Source organism: Schistocerca piceifrons, chromosome 7 (assembly GCF_021461385.2).
Source record: "Schistocerca piceifrons isolate TAMUIC-IGC-003096 chromosome 7, iqSchPice1.1, whole genome shotgun sequence".
Taxonomy (NCBI): domain Eukaryota; kingdom Metazoa; phylum Arthropoda; class Insecta; order Orthoptera; family Acrididae; genus Schistocerca; species Schistocerca piceifrons.
Genome location: NC_060144.1, coordinates 66,756,519 through 66,777,453, shown reverse-complemented (window position 1 = coordinate 66,777,453; position 20,935 = coordinate 66,756,519). Strand labels below are relative to the sequence as shown.

Here is a 20,935-nt window from a genome sequence, read left to right as displayed (position 1 = left end):
TGTCGCCAAGTGGATGACGACCATCACCGCTTAACTTGTATCGCGGTGGAGGACGTCTGGCTCCTAGGAAGACAGATGGTGGCTTGCTACCTCCGTGTGACTCCGCAACATATTACACCTGCTTCCTTCTTACATCCGGAGAGTGACTACTTTCCGGCGACTAAATCACAGTCGATCATCTGGGTCAAAGGTTGGACGATCGCGTACCTCTATGGGGCTGCTGACAAGTCGCGACTTGACTTTTGATATTTCTTGCAGCAAGCCCACAATGAGGTTCATAGATGGTCACACTATCGGAAAATCTTGCCAACTATCTTCAGGCAGTCTTCCTCGACCTCCCACGCAGTTGGGATGTGCCGGGTGCAGTCGGTGTGCACATTTGACAGCTGATAATGAACCTCACGCTTCTCTCACCACTCAATATGTAATGCACATACTATACGATGAAATGATCTACATGTTCCTTTTAACAGAGTGATCCTTATTGAAAATAAATAAATAAATAAAACAAAAAAGTGGTCAGCGTGTCGGAATGTCAATCCTAAGGTCCCGGGTTCGATTCCCGGCTGGGTCGGAGATTTTCTCCGCTCAGGGACTGGGTGTTGTGTTGTCCTAATCATCATCATTTCATCCACTCGACGCGCAGGTCGCCTAAGTGACGTCAACTCGAAAGACCTACACCAGGCGGTCTACCCGACGGGAGGCCCTAGCCACACGACATTTCATTTTTAATAGTAATCCTACTATCGTGGTCCCCAATTTTGATGTTATTCCTCTTACTCATTACTTCCGTCTTTCTTCGGTTTACTCTTCATCCATAGAGTGTGGTCACTAGATTCTTCCATTCCATTCAACACGTCCTGCAAATTCTTACTCATTATCACTGAGAATAGAAATTTTATCAGCGAAACTTATCATTGATGTCCTGAATTTTAATCGCACGCCTGAATCTTTCATATACTTCAGTCATTGTTTCTCCGATGTATAGATTGAACGGCTGTAGCGAGAGACTGCATCGCTGTCTTACACAATTTTTAAGCAGACCACTTTGTTCTTGGGCCTCCACCCATTTCGTTCCCTCTTGGTTTTTGTACATGCTGCATATTACTCGTCTTTCCCTATACGTTTTCTAGGTCCACGAATCCTGTGAATGAGTCTTGATTTTTCGTAGGTACTGATTCCATTATAAATCGCAATGTCAAAACTGCCTCACTGCTGCGTTTCCCTTTCCTAAAGACAATCTAATTGTCACCCAAGGGATCCTCAACGTTCTTTTCCTATCTTTTGTATATTATTTTTGTCGGTAAGTTTTATACCTGACCCGTTAAGCTGATTGTACGATGATTTTAACATTTATCTGGCCTTGATATTTTCGTATAGTAGGAAGTACATTTTCTGAACAGCTGATGGTATGCCTCTAGTCTCATAGATTCTGCAAGTCAACATCAATAGTCTAAGGGAATGTTATCAATAAGTTACGACTTATTTGATCTCAAATCTTCCAAATATCTGCTAAGCTCAGCCTCTAAACAGTGGATCCCCTATATCTTCCAAACTGGCTCCTAGTCCCAAATCTTCCCCCATGGAGGCCTTCAGTTTATCCGTTCTTTCCTCTGTATTTGACAGTGGACGTTCTCCATTCTCTTGAACTTTTAGTGTTGACTTCTTTGCGTTTAATTTTATCGATGACTGTTCTGGATTTCTGTAGGCAGAATCTATCCTTCAGACGAACATTTCTTTTTAGACCTTTTTACAAATTGTACTCCAGCCATTTCGATTTAAATTCCCTGCACTTCCTATTTATTTCATTCTTAAGTGAATTATGTTGCTGTATTGTTGTTATATCCTGAACATTTTGGTCTTCTTTCTTTCATCGATCAGTTGATACATTTCTTCTATTACTCAAGGTTTCTTCGCAGTTGCCGTGTTTGTACCCATATTTATCTGTCCAACTTCTGTGATTGCCCTTTTTGGAGATGTTCATTCTTCCAAAACTGAAACGCCTACAGTGGTATTGATTATTGCAGCATCTACAGTCTTAGAGAATTTCAAAGGAGAAACATCATCATTCCTCAATATTTCAGTATCGTCTTCTTTCCACATGAGTCTTCCGTCCATTCTCTTAAACTTCAGCCTACTCTTCACAGTTACTAAACTGTGATTTCAGTCTGCGTCTACTCCTGGGTACGCCTTACAATCCATTACCTGATTTAGGAATGTAACTAAAATCTACACCAAAGTAGTGTAAGACGTGACGCAATATATAGCTGATCGTCAGCAGTGTTGCGTGTATGTGAATAAAGCGTCCATAAATATTAATAAGAACAACCGTAAACAATTCATTCAGCCTTGGTTTCAATTGCCAAATAAGTACAAAAAATAAATAAAAAGAACACAGTGAACTTTAAACATGAAGAAATCATTCTGAAAATGTCAGATTTTAGTTTTATCCAACAGGACACGATTCATACAGTGAATGTGGTGTTGTCTGTAACTTTTTAATCGACGAGGAAATAACGAGCAGACATATCTGGATACTTTTCCAGTGTTCAGCTCTGGTAGAACGTCATTATGAAGTTGAAGGGAAAATACTGTAATATTATAGGATAGCTATACGTAACACAAGATCTTTACATTTTATATTCACATGTATTCAGTAGTAATAAACTTATACAAGCTAGTGTCTCAAATTACATGACTTTGGTGATTATAGACCTACGTCGCCCAGCAACGCGGTTACTAACGAAGGCCGTAAAATCAGTGGCAATGGACAGGCTAGTTTTCAAGAGAAATATCAATTTAAACACATGGAAAAATACAAGGAATAAACCTCAGTACACCGTGGGACTTAATTGTCATATCATATTAAAGATACCGGTAGCCAATTACAATTGTTGACCTCAGTACCGGAAGTCCCTGTGAACGTCTGTGGTGACTGAGTAAGCTTCCAACAACATAAATGAGATAATAAGTTTTGCACTGCAAATTTCATATGTAAGAAATATTGGATGAAATTACGAATATCAACTAGTGAAAGGATGTGTGAACAATACAAGCGAAACTCATTGTTGTTGTTGTTGTGGTCTTCAGTCCTGAGACTGGTTTGATGCAGCTCTCCATGCTACTCTATCCTGTGCAAGCTTCTTCATTTCCCAGTACCTACTGCAATCTACATCCTTCTGAATCTGCTTAGTGTATTCATCTCTTGGTCTCCCTCTACGATTTTTACCCTCCACGATGCCCTCCAATACTAAATTGGTGATCCCTTGATGCCTCAGAACATGTCCTACCAACCGATCCCGTCTTCTGGTCAAGTTGTGCCACAAACTTCTCCCCAATCCTATTCAATACTTCCTCATTAGTTATGTGATCTACCCATCTAATCTTCAGCATTCTTCTGTAGCACCACATTTCGAAAGCTTCTATTCTCTTCCTGACCAAACTATTTATCATCCATGTTTCACTTCCATACATGGCTACACTCCATACAAATACTTTCAGAAACGACTTCCTGACACTTAAATCTACGCTCGATGTTAACAAATTTCTCTTCTTCAGAAAAGCTTTCCTTGCCATTGCCAGTCTACATTTTATATCCTCTCTACTTCGACCATCATCAGTTATTTTGCTCCCCAAATAGCAAAACTCCTTTACTACTTTAAGTGTCTCATTTCCTAATCTAATTCCCTCAGCATCACCCGACTTAATTCGACTACATTCCATTATCTTCGTTTTGCTTTTGTTGATGTTCATCTTAAATCCTCCTTTCAAGACACTATCCATTCCGTTCAACTGCTCTTCCAAGTCCTTTGCTGTCTCTGACAGAATTACAATGTCATCAGCGAACCTCAAAGTTTTTATTTCTTCTTCATGGATTTTAATACCTACTCCGAATTTTTCTTTTGTTTCCTTTACTGGTTGCTCAATATACAGATTGAACAACATCGGGGAGAGGCTACAACTCTGTCTTACTCCCTTCCCAACCACTGCTTCCCTTTCATGTCCCTCGACTCTTATAACTGCCATCTGGTTTCTGTACGAATTGTAAATAGCCTTTCGCTCCCTGTATTTTACCCCTGCCACCTTTAGAATTTGAAAGAGAGTATTCCAGTCAACACTGTCAAAAGCTTTCTCTAAGTCTACAAATGCTAGAAACGTAGGTTTGCCTTTCCTTAATCTTTCTTCTAAGATAAGTCGTAAGGTCAGTATTGCCTCACGTGTTCCAGTGTTTCTACTGAATCGAAACTGATCTTCCCCGAGGTTGGCTTCTACTAGTTTTTCCATTCGTCTGTAAAGAATTCGTGTTAGTATTTTGCAGCTGTGACTTATTAAACTGATAGTTCGGTAATTTTCACATCTGTCAACACCTGCTTTCTTTGGGATTGGAATTATTATATTCTTCTTGTAGTCTGAGGGTATTTCGCCTGTTTCATACATCTTGTTCACCAGATGGTAGAGTTTTGTCAGGACTGGCTCTCCCAAGGCCGTCAGTAGTTCCAATGGAATGTTGTCTACTCCGGGGGCCTTGTTTCGACTCAGGTCTTTCAGTGCTCTGTCAAACTCTTCACGCAGTATGGTATCTCTCATTTCATCTTCATCTACATCCTCTTCCATTTCCATAATATTGTCCTCAAGCACATCGCCCTTGTATAGACCCTCTATATAGGCTACTCCTTCCATCTTTCTGCTGTCCCTTCTTTGCTTAGAACTGGGTTTCCATCTGAGCTCTCGATATCCATACAAGTCGTTCTCTTATCTCCAAAGGTCTTTTTAATTTTCCTGTAGACAGTATCTATCTTACCCCTAGTGAGATAAGCCTCTACATCCTTACATTTGTTCTCTAGCCATCCCTGCTTAGCCATTTTGCACCTCCTGTCGATCTCATTTTTGAGACGTTTGTATTCCTTTTTGCCTGCTTCATTTACTGCATTTTTATATTTTCTCCTTTCATCAATTAAATTCAATATTTCTTCTGTTACCCAAGGATTTCTACTAGCCCTCGTCTTTTTACCTACTTGATCCTCTGCTGCCTTCACTACTTCATCCCTCAAAGCTACCCATTCTTCTTCTACTGTATTTCTTTCCCCCATTCCTGTCAATTGCTCCCTTATGCTCTCCCTGAAACTCTGTACAACCTCTGGTTCTTTCAGTTTTTCCAGGTCCCATCTCCTTAAATTCCCACCTTTTTGCAGTTTCTTCAGTTTTAATCTACAGGTCATAACCAATAGATTGTGGTCAGAGTCCACATCTGCCCCTGTAAATGTCTTACAATTTAAAACCTGGTTCCTAAATCTGTGTCTTACCATTATATAGTCTATCTGATACCTTTTAGTATCTCCAGGGTTCTTCCTTGTATACAACCTTCTTTCATGATTCTTAAACCAAGTGTTAGCTATGATTAAGTTGTGCTCTGTGCAAAATTCTACCAGGCGGCTTCCTCTTTGATTTCTTAGCCCCAATCCATATTCACCGACTATGTTTCCTTCTCTCCCTTTTCCTACACTCGAATTCCAGTCACCCATGACTATTAAATTTTCGTCTCCCTTCACTATCTGAATAATTTCTTTTATTTCATCATACATTTCTTCAATTTCTTCGTCATCTGCAGAGCTAGTTGGCATATAAACTTGTACTACTGTAGTAGGTGTGGGCTTCGTATCTATCTTGGCCACAATAATGCGTTCACTATGCTGTTTGTAGTAGCTTACCCGCATTCCTATTTTCCTATTCATTATTAAACCTACTCCTGCATTACCCCTATTTGATTTTGTGTTTATAACCCTGTAGTCACCTGACCAGAAGTCTTGTTCCTCCTGCCACCGAACTTCACTAATTACCACTATATCTAACTTCAACCTATCCATTTCCCTTTTTAAGTTTTCTAACCTACCTGCCCGATTAAGGGATCTGACATTCCACGCTCCGATCCGTAGAAAGCCAGTTTTCTTTCTCCTGATAACGACATCCTCCTGAGTAGTCCCCTCATTAATAGAACTCATTAATAGAACTAAGTATTACAAAAAGTTGAGGACAATAATGAAGTTCAACAGAACTCTTGCTGTTTAAATTCTACTCGTATGTAGTTGAAACGAACGAAGGAAAATAACACATGTACACAGGATTAAACGAGTAATGGGATACTGTAGTTACGTTGAAGCCAAGGAAATTTTAAAAGCTGAATGTATAGACTACTGAGGAGACATTTGAGTTTGAGGATTAACAGAAGATACAGACGAATGATCTGAGTGGACAAGCACAGCGATAGTAAACAGAAAAATGCTCGGTAGAAAAACTGAGGAATGTAAATTATTACACAAGATTGATGAATCGGTGACGAGTTGGTGACAGAGTGGTGGAATCAAAGAGTACTTACTTAAAGGCCGACCTGAGTCGCCGAGTGGTTCTAGGCGCAACAGTCTGGAACCGCGCGACCGCAACGGTCGCAGGTTCGAATCCTGCCTCGGGCATGGATGTGTGTGATGTCCTTAGGTTAGTTGGGTTTAAGTATTTCTAACTTCTAGGGGAGTGATGACCTCAGCAGTTAAGTCCCATAGTGCTCAGAGCCATTTGAACCATTTGAACTTACTTAAACTGTTCTCACAAGTTAGCCTAAATCGATGAAAAATTCTTTGAAATTACATGTTCCGGACACTATACTGCATCCTAATTGGATATGGGCGGAGGTAAATACTGTCACAATGGAAGAACTGGAAGGCGTTTATATGAAACGACGATACAACTTCAGATGTGAAATAGAGAGACCTCAGAAGCAGCAAGTAATAAAAGAGGCTACCTGAGAAACATCACCAGGGGATAGAAAAGAGTGAAGGACGATATGCTAATACGGCTATGACTGGCTGATGTGATTATCGAGCGATCATCAGCTACTATAAGCTGTATAAGATATTCCTACGGACTTCTGACCGTTAACAATGTCAATTATAACGCATCTCGTATAGTTTAATTTGCAGTGAATAGGGTTGTGGGACAGGGAGGGTGAGTGGGATCCAGTAGGAATCCGCGTATTGGACTGACAGTTGTTCAGCTCATAACTGTCTTACTGCGTATTCGTTTTAAGATGTCTGCACACATTAGTTTAGATGTATACTGTGCTGGATTATCACCTCCGCCTCAGAAACGTAAGACACAAACAAATAAAATATAGACAGACCGGTTGGTATTTTCTGTGATCTATCTAAAGCATTTGACTGCGTGAATCAAAATATATTCCTAGACAAAGTGAAGTTTTATGGAATTGATGGTGTACAGGTAGCCAACCATTGAGTAATGTCATATACAATCAAAAGAACGCAAGTAATTGTGCTCAATTGTTCAATCAGTGTAAGCTCAAATGGCTCTAAGCACTATGGGTCTTAACATCTAAGTCCCCTAGAACTTAGAACTACTTAAACCTAACTAACCTAAGGACATCACACACATCCATACGCAAGACAGGATTCGAACCTGCGACCGACGCAGTCAATGTAAGCAAGGGCAATTCTGCTGACTAAGCAGAAATCGCTTATGTGGTCACACAAGGCTCAAGTCGTAGTTCCGTTATTGTTTCTCGCATATGTAACTGACCCTCCTGTCTAATATAAACAAGCAGAATTCAGAATTAGTTCATTTTGTTGATGACACTAGAATAGTAATCAGTTCAAACGCAAAAATAGCAAACAGAAGAAACAGTGAATAATTATCTCAAAGATATTAGTTTTCTGCTAATGGTTTCACTCCGTTTCCAAAAGACACAACATATTGAGTTCTGTTCATCTAGAGGCACTAAACCATTGATAAGTTTAACAGTTGGTGAAGAAATAATAACTAGTGTGGAAACATCAGAATTTTTAAGTACCCATATGATGAAAATTTAAAATGGTAAAAGCACATTTTGGAGCTCCTAAAACGTCTTTGTTCAACCACGTTTGGACTTCATATAATTGCAAATCTGGGGAAGAAACGAATCTGTAAGTTAAAAAGTTTTAAGGATTCAGTAATGCCATAAGGAATAATTTTCTGGCGCCTCTCAGAAAGAAAGTCTTTATTACTCAAAAACGTGCAGTAAGAATAAAATGTAATGCTCACCCACGATCATCTTGCACACATCTGTACAAGGAATTAAGAATTTTGACTACCGTTTCACAGTATGTTTATTTCCTCGAGTAGCCTGTTATAAATAACCCACTTTATTACAAAAGGAGCGGTGGTATACATCATTTCAATACGTTACCAGAAGAAAAAGTGGCATTCATTTTCCACATTAAGATTGTGTTTAGCACAAAAACGGGAGCATAATGCCGCCATCAAAATTGTTGATGACTTATCCAATGATACAAAACGTCCAGCTGACGGAAGAAGATAAATCTGAAAACAAACTGAAAAAGTTTCTCTTTGACAACTCCTTCCACTCCGTAGAAGAATTTCTAGTTCTATAATATTTTATACCGGGCGATCAAAAAGTCAGTATAACTTTGAAAACTGAAAAATGTAGAATAATGTAGACAGAGAGGTACAAATTGACACACATGCTTGGAATGACATGGGCTTTTATTAGAACCAAAAAAATACAAAAGTTCAAAAAATGTCCGACAGATGGCGCTTCATCTGATCAGAATAGCAATAATTAGCATAACAAAGTAAGAAAGCAAAGATGATGTTCTATGCAGGAAATGCTCAATATGTCCACCATCATTCCTCAACAATAGCTGTAGTCGAGGAATAATGTTGTGAACAGCACTGTAAAGCATGTCCGGAGTTATGATGAGGCACTGGCGGCGGATGTTGTCTTTCAGCATCCCTAGAGATGTCGGTCGATCATGATACACTTGCGACTTCAGGTAACCCCAAAGCCAATAACCACACAACTGAGGTCTGGGGACCTGGGAGGCCAAGCATGACAAAAGTGGCGGCTGAGCACACGATCATCACCAAACGACGCTCGCAAGAGATCTTTCACGCGTCTAGCAATATGGGGTGGGGCGCCATCCTGCATAAACATTGTACGTTCCAGCAGGTGTTTATCAGCCAGGCTGGGGATGATGCGTATCTCTCACGCGTCACGGTAGCAGTTACAAAACCAGAATCAGGCATTCCCTCGAAGAAAAAAGGCCCGATAACGGTAGATGTGGTAAATCCAACCCATACCGTGACTTTTTCGTCGTGCAATGGAGTTTCCACACCAGTTCTAGGATTTTCGGTAGCCCAAATTCTGCAGTTGTGGGCGTCGACAGACCCTCGGAGCTTGAAATGAGCTTCGTCGGTCCACAACACGTTACTCAGTCAATCGTCATCTTCCGCCATCTTTTGAAACGTCCACACCACAAATGCCCTCCGCTTCACTAAATCGCCAGGTAACAGTTCATGATGCCGATGGATTTTGTACGGATAGCATCGGTGGGAACGCCTAAGTGCCAACCAAACAGTAGTGTATGGAATGCCGGTGCGACGTGCGACTGCACGAGCGCTGACTTCCCCGTGCATAGACGAACCCGCTACAGTCTCCATATCTTCCTGAAGTGTCTCAGCAGCATTACGCCTTGTGCTCGATCGGCCACTACGGGGTCTATCGTCTTAACAACCCGTGGCTTCATTCTCGAAACAGCTGCATTTGTCACCGGACCTTTACCCGTTCAAATCCCCTTCCTATGGCGATAGGATCGTAACGCTGAACTAGCACATTCCCCATTCTGATGATACAGCTTCACTAAAAGCGCCTTTTCAGGTAACGTCAACATGCTGCGACTGCTGGCGCATCTGATTCTCTCTCTCATTGCAGCTCCTTTTATGCACGATTGTCATGCACAGTCACTGACGTTTTGCTGTCCAGCGCCATCTGTTGGATATTTTGTGAACTTTTTTTTTTTTTGTTCTAATAAAACTCCATGTCATTTCAAGCATGTGTGTCAATTTTTGCCTCTCTATCTACATTATTCCGTGGTTTATTAAGTTTTCAAATTTATACTGACTTTTTGATCACCCGGTACAACGAAATTCGGTGGGTATACAATGACATGTGCGTTAAAAAGAACACTTTGGAAACGGCCAGAATGTAACCATATTTACATATGAACGTGTAATATGAATATAAAGAGACCCTTTCCACTTCATTAAGGGTAACTGTGCAAATGGTCAATGGAACATGAAACGAATGCTCACGATTTTACTTCCTGTGGGTGACTAACGTTTGTGGCTGCAGAGACAACATTCTGCCACAGAGTGGGAAAATAATTTCTCAATCTTACACGAACAGCTGCCCATGACTGTTAGTCGTGTCTCCGGCAGGACAAAAGTTGAGAAAGAACAAAGACCAGTAGAGACTCGAAAATGATTTGACTGACTTAGGTCAATAAAAGATGTATATATACTAAGATGGTATCTGTTCTTTCGAACATGTCCGAAAGAACAGATACCATCTTAGTATATATATAGTTACGGCTCACCGGCCACTTGACCATCCTCTTCTTCTGTGCGAATGCACAAACAGTGCCCGAACTCTTACGGGAATCGGCAACGCGCCGTGAGTAATGAGTATAATGGGCAGGGGTACTACGAATGTAGTGCGGGACAATACGTTGAGAATGTGGGTTTCGCGGGAGGCGTGTCAGAGATAAATCCCTGCAGTCGCGCTATCCTCTGTGTCCTCGGTGGCTCAGATGGATAGAGCGTCTGCCATGTAAGCGGGAGGTCCCGGGTTCGAGTCCCGGTCGGGGCACACATTTTGTAAGCAGCTAAGGGTGTTCATTTCGTTGTAATAAAAGAAGTCACATAAACCACGATGAAAATAATTCCTTAGTAGGTAGACAGAGCAGATAGATGAAACGGTTTACCAGACGATGTTTCTGTTATAGAAAGTGAATCGTATATCGCTTATAAACTATTCATCAACGGTAAATAAGTTACTAAATTACACATAAATAGTAAAAGTAGCTGTGAAGTATCACATATCTTCGGTCCAAAACAAAGTGAGTTCGATGCTATAACTCCAGCATTCATCAGTAAGTATGAGGAGCTTCTTACAGAGGAACATTCAGATGTGTTTGGAGTTCTATCTATCTACGAGTTTATGCTCTGCATGGAATTTAAATAATGGCAACTATTTATTCACAACCGATTCAAAAAAGTTATATGTTTGCACCTGTTACTGTCCTTCAAAGTAGTCACCAGCGTTGTGTAGAACCCGTTGCCAGCTATGTGGAAGGTGTGGTATACCGTTAGCAGACCCTGTTCTGTTGTTGGTGCGAATGGAGCGGTCTACTGCCAGTCGAATCTCTGGAACAGTTCTGAAGCGAATGCCACGAAGTGTCTCCTTCATCTTCGGAATCAAATCAAAGTCACAGGGACTTAAGTCCGGGGAGTATGGTCGATGGTACAGTACTTTCCAGTCCCATCGACCGAACAGAGCAGCCACAGCTTGCGCTATATGCGCCCGTGCATTGTTGTGCAAAATGATAGGTGGGTTGCGCAGAAAGAGTATCCGCTTCTTTCGCAAAGCTGGTCGCAGGTGATACTCCAAAAACGAACAGTAACACTGTGCATTGGCGGTCTGCAGTGGAGGAACGTAATGCGTCAGGATAACACCATCACAGTCGTACACGAGAATCACCATAACTTTAGACCGCCCCATTCGCACCATCGACAGGACATTGCTAACTGTATATTACGTCATCCACATCGCTAGCAACGGGTTCTACTTTGAAGGACAGTAACAGGTGCAAACATGTAACTCTTCTGTATCGGTTGTGAATAAATGGTTGCCACTATTTAAGTTCCAACCGTCGCATTTGCAAATGTAAATAGGCATGAGTGTGAAAGGTAAAAGTCAGGACGGACGAGGTGATGGAGGAACTTCCACAGTCGCAAAGCGCACCGCCGACTTCGCTCACTACTGTTGCGGCTCTTCAGTCTCCAGTGACCTGACCAAACAGTGATTAGCATTCATGAGCAGTGGAACTGGGATTTGGATGGCGCCTTTATGTCGTATGTCGTTACTTATAGCATATCCTGTTCACATCGGATTTGAAAACTGCGATGAAAATTTTCAGTGGACATGTAGCTTGTTGTACCACGTAAAACAAAGATCTGTTACTCCTAACAGGCATCCATGTTTATTGATTCAGCACGCCCTCGAAACATCGTCGTACCTTCTAACGGCGGAGATTTTGAGAATTAGTGTTACTCGAAGGATGAGGTGTATCGCATTCGCTGATCCATAGCAACTGTGGTCCTGCACAACTGAACAAAATAGCATTAAGTCATAAGAACGTGGATTTTACCAGTAGTTCAGTTCATAATGGCTCTGAGCACTAGCTGAGGTCATCGGTCCCCTAGAACTTGGAACTACTTAAGCCTAACTAACCTAAGGACATCAGACACATCCAGGCCCGAGGCAGGATTCGAACCTCCGACCGTAACGGTCGCACGGTTCCAGACTGAAGCGCCTAGAACCGCTCGGCCACATCGGCTGATACACAATTTCATACATTCTAATCTACTGCGGCTGACTTTAAAGTCTTCCGCTTTTTATTAATTAATTAATATTGAAGAGTAACTGGTGAACTGGGTGGAGACTATTGGATGTTAACAGTAGTTTAATATTACCCCCAATACCACAGACACAATACGTCGTACTCTAGTAGAAAGCAACACAATAATTTGCCACAAGGAAGGGAACAGTTTTTCAAATGTACCTGACCAGAGTTACTGTGAATAGTTAATCGTCTTCTGCAATAATTAAAAAGACTGAAATATGTGCCCAGTGGCCGTTTTCTTTCGCTTCTGCGATTTAAGTAGTATTTAAAACATCGTTTATAATTTGACCCCAATTAGTCTTCCTAATGAAAGACTGATGAGATACAAACGAAGGAGTAATATACACGGGCTCTTATGTTATTCGCGCATTTCCTGCCATATGTCAATATTTTCTTACGATCGTGACACAGTCGCTACATTAATGCTAATTTGAGTTATACTTTCCATCTATTCGTTTTCTCTAGAAACAAAACATTCTGTTTCATCATCTACTAGTAAATTAGTTAATTTCATATGATCTAAGATTGTTCGCACCAACTTTTTATTCTCTTTGTATCAATGTAACTCCACAGTTTTGTCTTCGTCTCTTATATTCAATAGCTTTCATTTGATCCAATAGTTTCATTAGGTAGTTTGATGAGGCAATGAGAGGACAGTAACAAAAGAGGTAACACAGCTGGCGACTCAAACGCAAAGCGTTGTGATGTGTCGGCTACTGTGTGGGTCAGCACCGACACAAACAAGTAATGAGAGAAGTTGCGATGGCTGGTGAATCCAAAATGAACTGTACACAAATTACTATAAAACTTTATTTATAAAAAGCAGAGAACCACAACTTAACTTGCTGTCTGTGCCTCCTACATGCAAGTACATTTCACTATTACTAATCACAGAAAGGCTTAGTATCAGCTTTCTATTACTCAGTACTGATGCTCTCAAAGTCTGCGACCGAACTGGAGCCGAACAGCGACGAGCAGCTGGGTAAGTCGGCGTTGACAAGGGGCGCTGAACTCCGTCTTCCTGGAGGTGTGGCACTGCCCACTCTTTCCACTGGCGTAAGGTTCAGCGCCTTTGTTGATGTCGTTTCGTGGGGCAGTGCTGGTTGGTGCGCAGTCGATGATTTAGGACTGCACACGTCGAATGACAGGAAATAACTATACCATACTCCTGAAGAGAGTTGGTATCCTCAAGAGAGTTGGTGTAGGAGGGCAATCCTCTCACTCCATGGAACACCACTTTAAACCCATCTGGAGGCGACTGTTTTTTTATGTTTGGACACATAGTATCTGCTTTGTTGCAATTAGATCAAACACACACACACACACACACACACACACACACACACACACACACACACATATATATATATATATATATATATATATATATATATATATATATATATATATATATATATAAACAAAGATGAGGTGACTTACCGAACGAAAGCGCTGGCAGGTCGATAGACACACAAACAAACACAAATATACACACAAAATTCTACATTCCAATCCCGGGAGCGGAAAGACTTACCTTAGATGGAAAAAAGGACAGGTATACACTCGCACACACACACATATCCATCCACACATGGATTGATGGATGGATATGTGTGTGTGTGCGAGTGTATACCTGTCCTTTTTTCCCCCTAAGGTAAGTCTTTCCGCTCCCGGGATTGGAATGACTCCTTACCCTCTCCCTTAAAACCCACATCCTTTCGTCTTTCCCTCTCCTTCCCTCTTTCCTGATAAGGCAACCGTTGGTTACGAATGCTAGAATTTTGTGTGTATGTTTGTGTTTGTTTGTGTGTCTATCGACCTGCCAGCGCTTTCGTTCGGTAAGTCACCTCATCTTTGTTTCTATATATATTTTTTCCCACGTGGAATGTTTCCCTCTATTATATATATATAATCAGTAATTACTTCTTTTTCAGAGTAATGAATATAGCATTTAGCTTCGTTAGTACCTCCATGTGCATGTGGCAAGAGCAAACCATTAATGTTTTTTTGCCCTGGGCAGCAGCTCAGGTGTTGAAGTGTGGATGTGAGCATGCCAAACGGATAGTTTATACTGACAGGTGTAGTCCACTTAGTGGTTTAGTTACGATGTTGCAGAAAACATCAGGTCGTAAAGTTTGTAACGTATTTGTGGGAGACTGTCCGACGCAGAGAAAAACAACCAACATACTGGTGTATGTATGTATTAAGGTAACACCTAGAAAAATGTTTGCACCTATTCCCATTACACAGTGTATATGTACAGCGTGTTACTGGCACAGGTACAGATATTGTGCTAGTTGGTACCTTAATATGTACCCACTTAAGTGTGTTGGTCGTTTTTTCTCTGCACCAACAGTCTTCCCAAAAAAACATCACGTAATTTACCGCCTGATGTTTTGTGCATGGACATAACTGCATCACGAAGCAGACTACACTTGTCATCATAGACAATCTGTTTTGCATCTACACTTCAATATCTGATGTGCTTCCCAGGGGAAAATGAACATTAATGGCTTTCTTGTGCTACATTTACTTGAAGATACTAACCAATGTAAAAATATATGAGTAGCAGTCCTAAAAGCTATAATTATTAGCTGGAAATGAAGTAAATACTGATGTAATGTTGCTGAGTACACTGTTCTCAGTCATCAATGGAAATACCCCAAATATAAATTATGTACCCAAATTGTAGAGTTTTTGAGGATACAAGGGGAAACATGTTACGTGACGAAAATGTCTACAGTGCACCGTTTCCCCACTAGGTGTTCTAATCTTTATAGGCACTCAAAGCTGGCTGAAGCCAGAGATAAGCTCAGACGAAAATATTGCGAAGAACCTAATGGTGTTCCGAAAGGATAGGCTAAACACGGTTGGCGGTGGCGTGTTTGTTGCTGTTAGAAGTAGTTTATCTTGTCGCGAAATTGAAGTAGATAGTTCCTGTGAGTTAGTATGGGTAGAAGTCATTGTTGGCTGCCCGAGTAAAATAATATTTGGATCCTTTATCGACCTCCCAATTCAGATGATACAGTTGCTGAAAGGTTCGAAGAAAACTTGAGTTTGATTACCCGTCCCATACGATTATAGTTGTTGGTGACCTTAATTTACCCTCGATATGTTAGCGAAAATACATGTTTAATTCCGGAGGTACGCATAAAACATCATCCGAAATTGTGCTAAGTGAATTCTCTGAAAATTATTTCCTGCAGTTGAGCCCCCGCGAGTAGTAAACGGTTGTAAAAACACACTTGACATCGTAGCAACAAATAATCCCTAGTTAATAACGAGCATCAAAATGCATACAGCGATTAGTGAACACAGAGTTGTCGTAGCGAGACTGAATCTTGTAACCCACAAATCTTCTAAAAAGAAACGAAAAATATACCTGCTCAAAAAAGCAGATAAAAATTCACTTGACGCCTTCCTGAGAGACAATCTCCACTCCTTCCAAATTAATAATATAAGTGAAGACCAGATGTGGCTTGAATTCAGAGAAATAGTATCGGCAGTAATTGAGAGATTTATACCAAATAAATTTGTTGTGGATTGGCAAGAGAGCCATCCCACTATGAGAGGAAGCCGAAAGGCACGCGTTTTAGCTCACGCAGGCTGGCGTGAGGTCTGGAACAGGTCAAGGAAATGAGACTAGCAAAAAAAGGACGTAGCTGTGGAATACTTAACTTTAATCCATAATTGGTGAACATCGCTCTTGACGGTACATATTTTACAGCATCAATAGTAACTGGTAATGGCGCCTTGCTAGGTCGTAGCAAATGACGTAGCTGAAGGCTATGCTAACTATCGTCCCGGCAAATGAGAGCGTATTTTGTCAGTGAACCATCGCTAGCAAAGTCGGCTGTACAACTGGGCGAGTGCTAGGAAGTCTCTCTAGACCTGCCGTGTGGCGGCGCTCGGTCTGCAATCACTGATAGTGGCGACACGCGGGTCCGACGTATACTAACGGACAGGCTACCACCTAGCAAGTGTGATGTCTGGCGGTGACACCACAAAATTAACAAACGATGGAGCTGATCCTACTTGGTACACAAAACGGGAGAGAACACTGTTGCAGAAACCACGAAACAAACATGACAAATTTAAATACACGCAAAATCCCCAAAATTGGCGATCTTTTACAGAAGCTCGAAATTTAACGCGGACTTCAATTGGAGATGCTTATATAGCTTCCACAACGAAACTTTGTCTCGAAACCTGGCAGAAAATCTAAAGAGATTCTGGGCGTATGTGAAGTATGTTAGCGGCAAGAAACAATCAATGCCTTCTCTGCGCAATAGCAATGGAAATACTATCGAAGACAGTGCTGCCAAGGCAGAGTTACTAAACACAGCCTTCCGAAATGCCTTCACAAAAAAAGACGAAGTAAATATTCCAGAATTCGAACCAAGAACAGCTGCCAACATGAGTAACGTAGAAGTAAATATCCACAGAATAGTGAAGCAACTTAAATCACTTAATAAAAGTAAGTTTTCTGGCCCAGACTGTATACCAGCTAAGTTCCTTTCAGAGTATGCTGATGCATTAGCTCCATACTTAACAATCATATACAACCGTTCGCTCGTCAAAAGATCCGTACCCAAACACTGGAAAGTTGCACAGGTCACACCAATATTCAAGAAAGGTAGTAGGAGCAATCTACTAAATTACAGGCCCATATCATTAACGTCGATATGCATCAGGATTTTGGAACATATATTGTGTTCGAACATTATGAATTACCTCGAAGAAAACGGTCTATTGACACACAGTCAACGTGGTTTAGGAAACATCTTCTTGGGAAACGCAACTAGCTCTTTATTCACATGAAGTGTTGAGTACTATTGACAAGGGATTTCAGATTGATTCCGTATTTCTGGATTTTCGGAAGGCTTTTGACACTGTACCACACAAGCGGCTTGTAGCGAAACTGCGTGCTTATGGTATAGCGTCTCAGTTATGTGACTAGATTTGTGATTTCCTGTCAGAGAGGTCACAGTGCGTAGTAATTGACGGAAAGTTATCGAGTAAAACACAAGTGATTTCTCTCGTACCCCAAGGCAGTGTTATAGGGCCTTTGCTGTTCTTTATCTATATAAAACGATCTGGGAGACAATCTGAGAAGCCGTCTTAGGTTGTTTGCAGATGACGCTGTCGTTTATCGACTAACAAAGTCATCAGAGCATCAAAACAATTTAAAACAGATATCTGAATGGTGCGAAAATTAGCAGGTTATCCACAAGAGTGCTAAAAGGAATTCGTTAAACTTCAGTTACACAATAAATCAGTCTAATCTAAAGGCCGTAAATTCAACTAAATACCTAGGAATTACAATTACGAACAACTTAAATTGGAAGGAGCACAGAGAAAATGTCGTGGGGAAGGCTAACCAAAGACTGCGTTTTATCGGTAGGACACTTAGAAAATGTAGCAGATCTACTACGGAGACTGCCTGCACTAAGCTTGTCCGTCTTCTTTTAGAATACTGCTGCGCGGTGTGGGATCCTTACCAGATAGGATTGACGGAGTACATCGAAAAAGTTCAAAGAAGGGCAGCACGTTTTGTATTATCGCGAAATATGGGAGAGAGTGTCACAGGAATGATACAGGATTTGGGCTGGACATCATTAAAAGCAAGGTGTTTTTCGTTGCGACGGAATCTCCTCACGGCATTCCAATCACCAACTTTCTCCTCCGAATGCGAAAATATTTTGTTGACACTGACCTACATAGGGGGAAACGATCACCACGATAAAATGAGGGAAATCAGAGATATAAGTGTTCGTTCTTTCCGCGCGCTATACGAGATTGGAATAATAGAGAATTGTGAGGGTGGTTTCGATGAACCCTCTGCCAGGCACTTAAATGTGATTTGCAGAGTATCCATATAGATGTAGATGTAGAAGTATCTGAGCTGGAATTCGCTTATGCAAATGTTCACAGCAGTTGGCATTAGATTCTGATTTGCAATAGAATTACATGTAGCTACTAGGAAGGATAAGTTATAGTTTACGTTAGCAGCGTCCTCGTCCCTATTAGTCTACATTATTATTATTTATGTTATATAGTGTTTAGATGAAAGTTTCTATTGATGTTGAGGCGTTATTGATGGCCGATTACATTCTAACCGAGTTAGCGTCTTGCTTGTGAGGAGGATCGACGCAACCATCGAGCAGAACGATTTCCAGGGAGGAGTTTACCAAAGCGTATATTTCAGTGGCCATCTTAGTGAAACAGGGTCCCTTAGTCCAGACCTACAGGAAGTTGGTAGACCTCGCATTGTGCGACCTGCTCAGTTTGACGAAGCTGTGTTATCGAGTACTGAGGACAACCACGGCGGCATCACACGATCAATAGCCAATGAACTAAATACTGCCAGTGCCAATGTGTGGAATGTCCTGCACGAGACCTGGATGCATCCATTCAAGTATCAGAAGGTACAAGACATGCTACCTGATGACTTTCCTCAGCACGCGGAAGTTTGCAAGTGTTATCTGCACCGAACTGTGAACATCCATGTCTACCGAAGGTTCTGTTTACTGCCGAGGCTGCACAAAGGAAGAAACATTCTAAAGGTACATTGTAATGGTGCAATAGCCAACTCTGGGAGTTGGAAAATGCTAATATAACTCTTGTGTTCCAACATCAGCAGAGATTTACAGTATGTGTGTGTGGTCTGATTGTTCACAACCATCTGATTTGGTCCATGTCTTCTGCCTAACACACTCGGTGAAGGAAAATATCTTACGTTTCTCCGTGAAGTACTACCGGAAACGTTGGAGAACGTCCCGCTAGGTCAGGCAAAGACTATGGATTCAGTACGACGGAGCCACACCACACATCGCAGTAGATGTCAGAGAACATTTAAACAATATTTTCCCCGGTTGTTGGATCGCTAGGATGGGCCACTACCAACGCCACTTTGTTCTCCCGATCTCATTCCCATGGATTTCTTTTGGTGGTGAAGATGTATTTGGTGGACGAGATACTGATATGCGGTTGCCTGTTCGGTTGAAGCTGGTGGCATTATTCGTGAACACCTGGTTGTCTCGACCCCGTTAGACATGCATTAGAACGCAGATGCCAGTTGTGCGTAAACGTTAAGGCACGAGATTTGCAGCGACGTCTCTAAGACATTATTCATCACAGGTCATTTCTAATTTTTCTTAACACTACCAGCGCGAAAACCATCATGGACCGCTAGCGAGCAAACGTTGGAACTGTGACATTTTTGTGATACAAGAAAGCGCTTAGTTTTATCTACTGTAAACAGTCTAAAATTTTTTATACGTTGTGTTTTTAAACACTGTATACAGGGTGTTCCGAATCTATTCGTCCAAATTAATACAGGAGGTAGAGAATATCAGAACAAATATACAGGGTGTATCAAAAAGAATCGTCCGATTTAAAGAAAATTATAACTATTGTGTTGTTTGAGATATGAGCGTGAACAACGTGCTGTTGGAAAGAGCAAACTCTTGAGTTTTACATGGTTCCTGCTAGGCAACAGGAGTGTGCGTCCACTTCAGTTCAAGTAAAAGTGGTGTAGGGACAATAGAAAGCGTTTTGTGTTCTACGTTTTGCGCGTGTCAGCAACAACTGATCAGCGTGACTTTCGTACTAGGTATGGTGTGGATCCTCCTACAGCACAGAGCGTTAGACGATGGCATGAACAATTCCGAGAAAGAGGTTGGTTGTGGAAAGGCAAATCGCCGGGCCGTCCCCGAGTGTCTGATACAGATGTCGAATGCATCCGCCATAGTTTCGCAAGGAGTCCACAGAAGCAGCTTGACAGCTCAACAGGTCCCCGATGTCCGTCTGGCGTGTGTTTGCGTCGACGTTTACACATGAAATCATACAAAATTAGTCTGGTCTCCTCCCCCAAACAACCTCCCCTCCTCCCCCATACAAAATTCAGCTACTGCAAGTTCTTCATGACGGTGACAAACAACAACCTGTGGAGTTCTGTAATTTCGTTCCTGACAGTTTTCGTCCACGCTTAGTGTTTAGTGACGAGACAACATTCCATTGAAATCGAAAGGTGAACCGTCATAATGTGAGAACATTGGGTACAGAACAACAACATGAAATTGTACAACATGAGAGAGACTCTCCAAAATTTAATATGTTTTGGGGAGTTTCATGGGAAAAGGTGTGTGGTCCATGTTTCTTTGCCGAGAACACTGTTACAGGAAGCACATATCTCCATGTGCTTGAGAACTTTCTTTTCCCACAGTTGGAGACTGATTCGAACGGATTCATTTACCAACAGGATGGGGCACCGCCACATTGGCATCTGGAAGTTCGGGAATTTTTAAATCAAAGGATTACTGAATGATTGATCGGTCGCGCTGGACCAAATGATTCATTCTTGCGTTACTGGCCTCCAAGGTCACCGGACCTGACTGTATGTGATT

At 41.5% G+C, this 20,935-nt stretch overlaps 1 non-coding gene across 1 annotated transcript; it reads left to right on the top strand.

The window, feature by feature from the left end:
* Positions 1-10,637: 10,637 nt before the first annotated feature.
* Trnat-ugu lies at positions 10,638-10,711 on the top strand. The gene has a single exon. It is a non-coding gene; the product is annotated as a tRNA-Thr (tRNA).
* Positions 10,712-20,935: the final 10,224 nt, after the last annotated feature.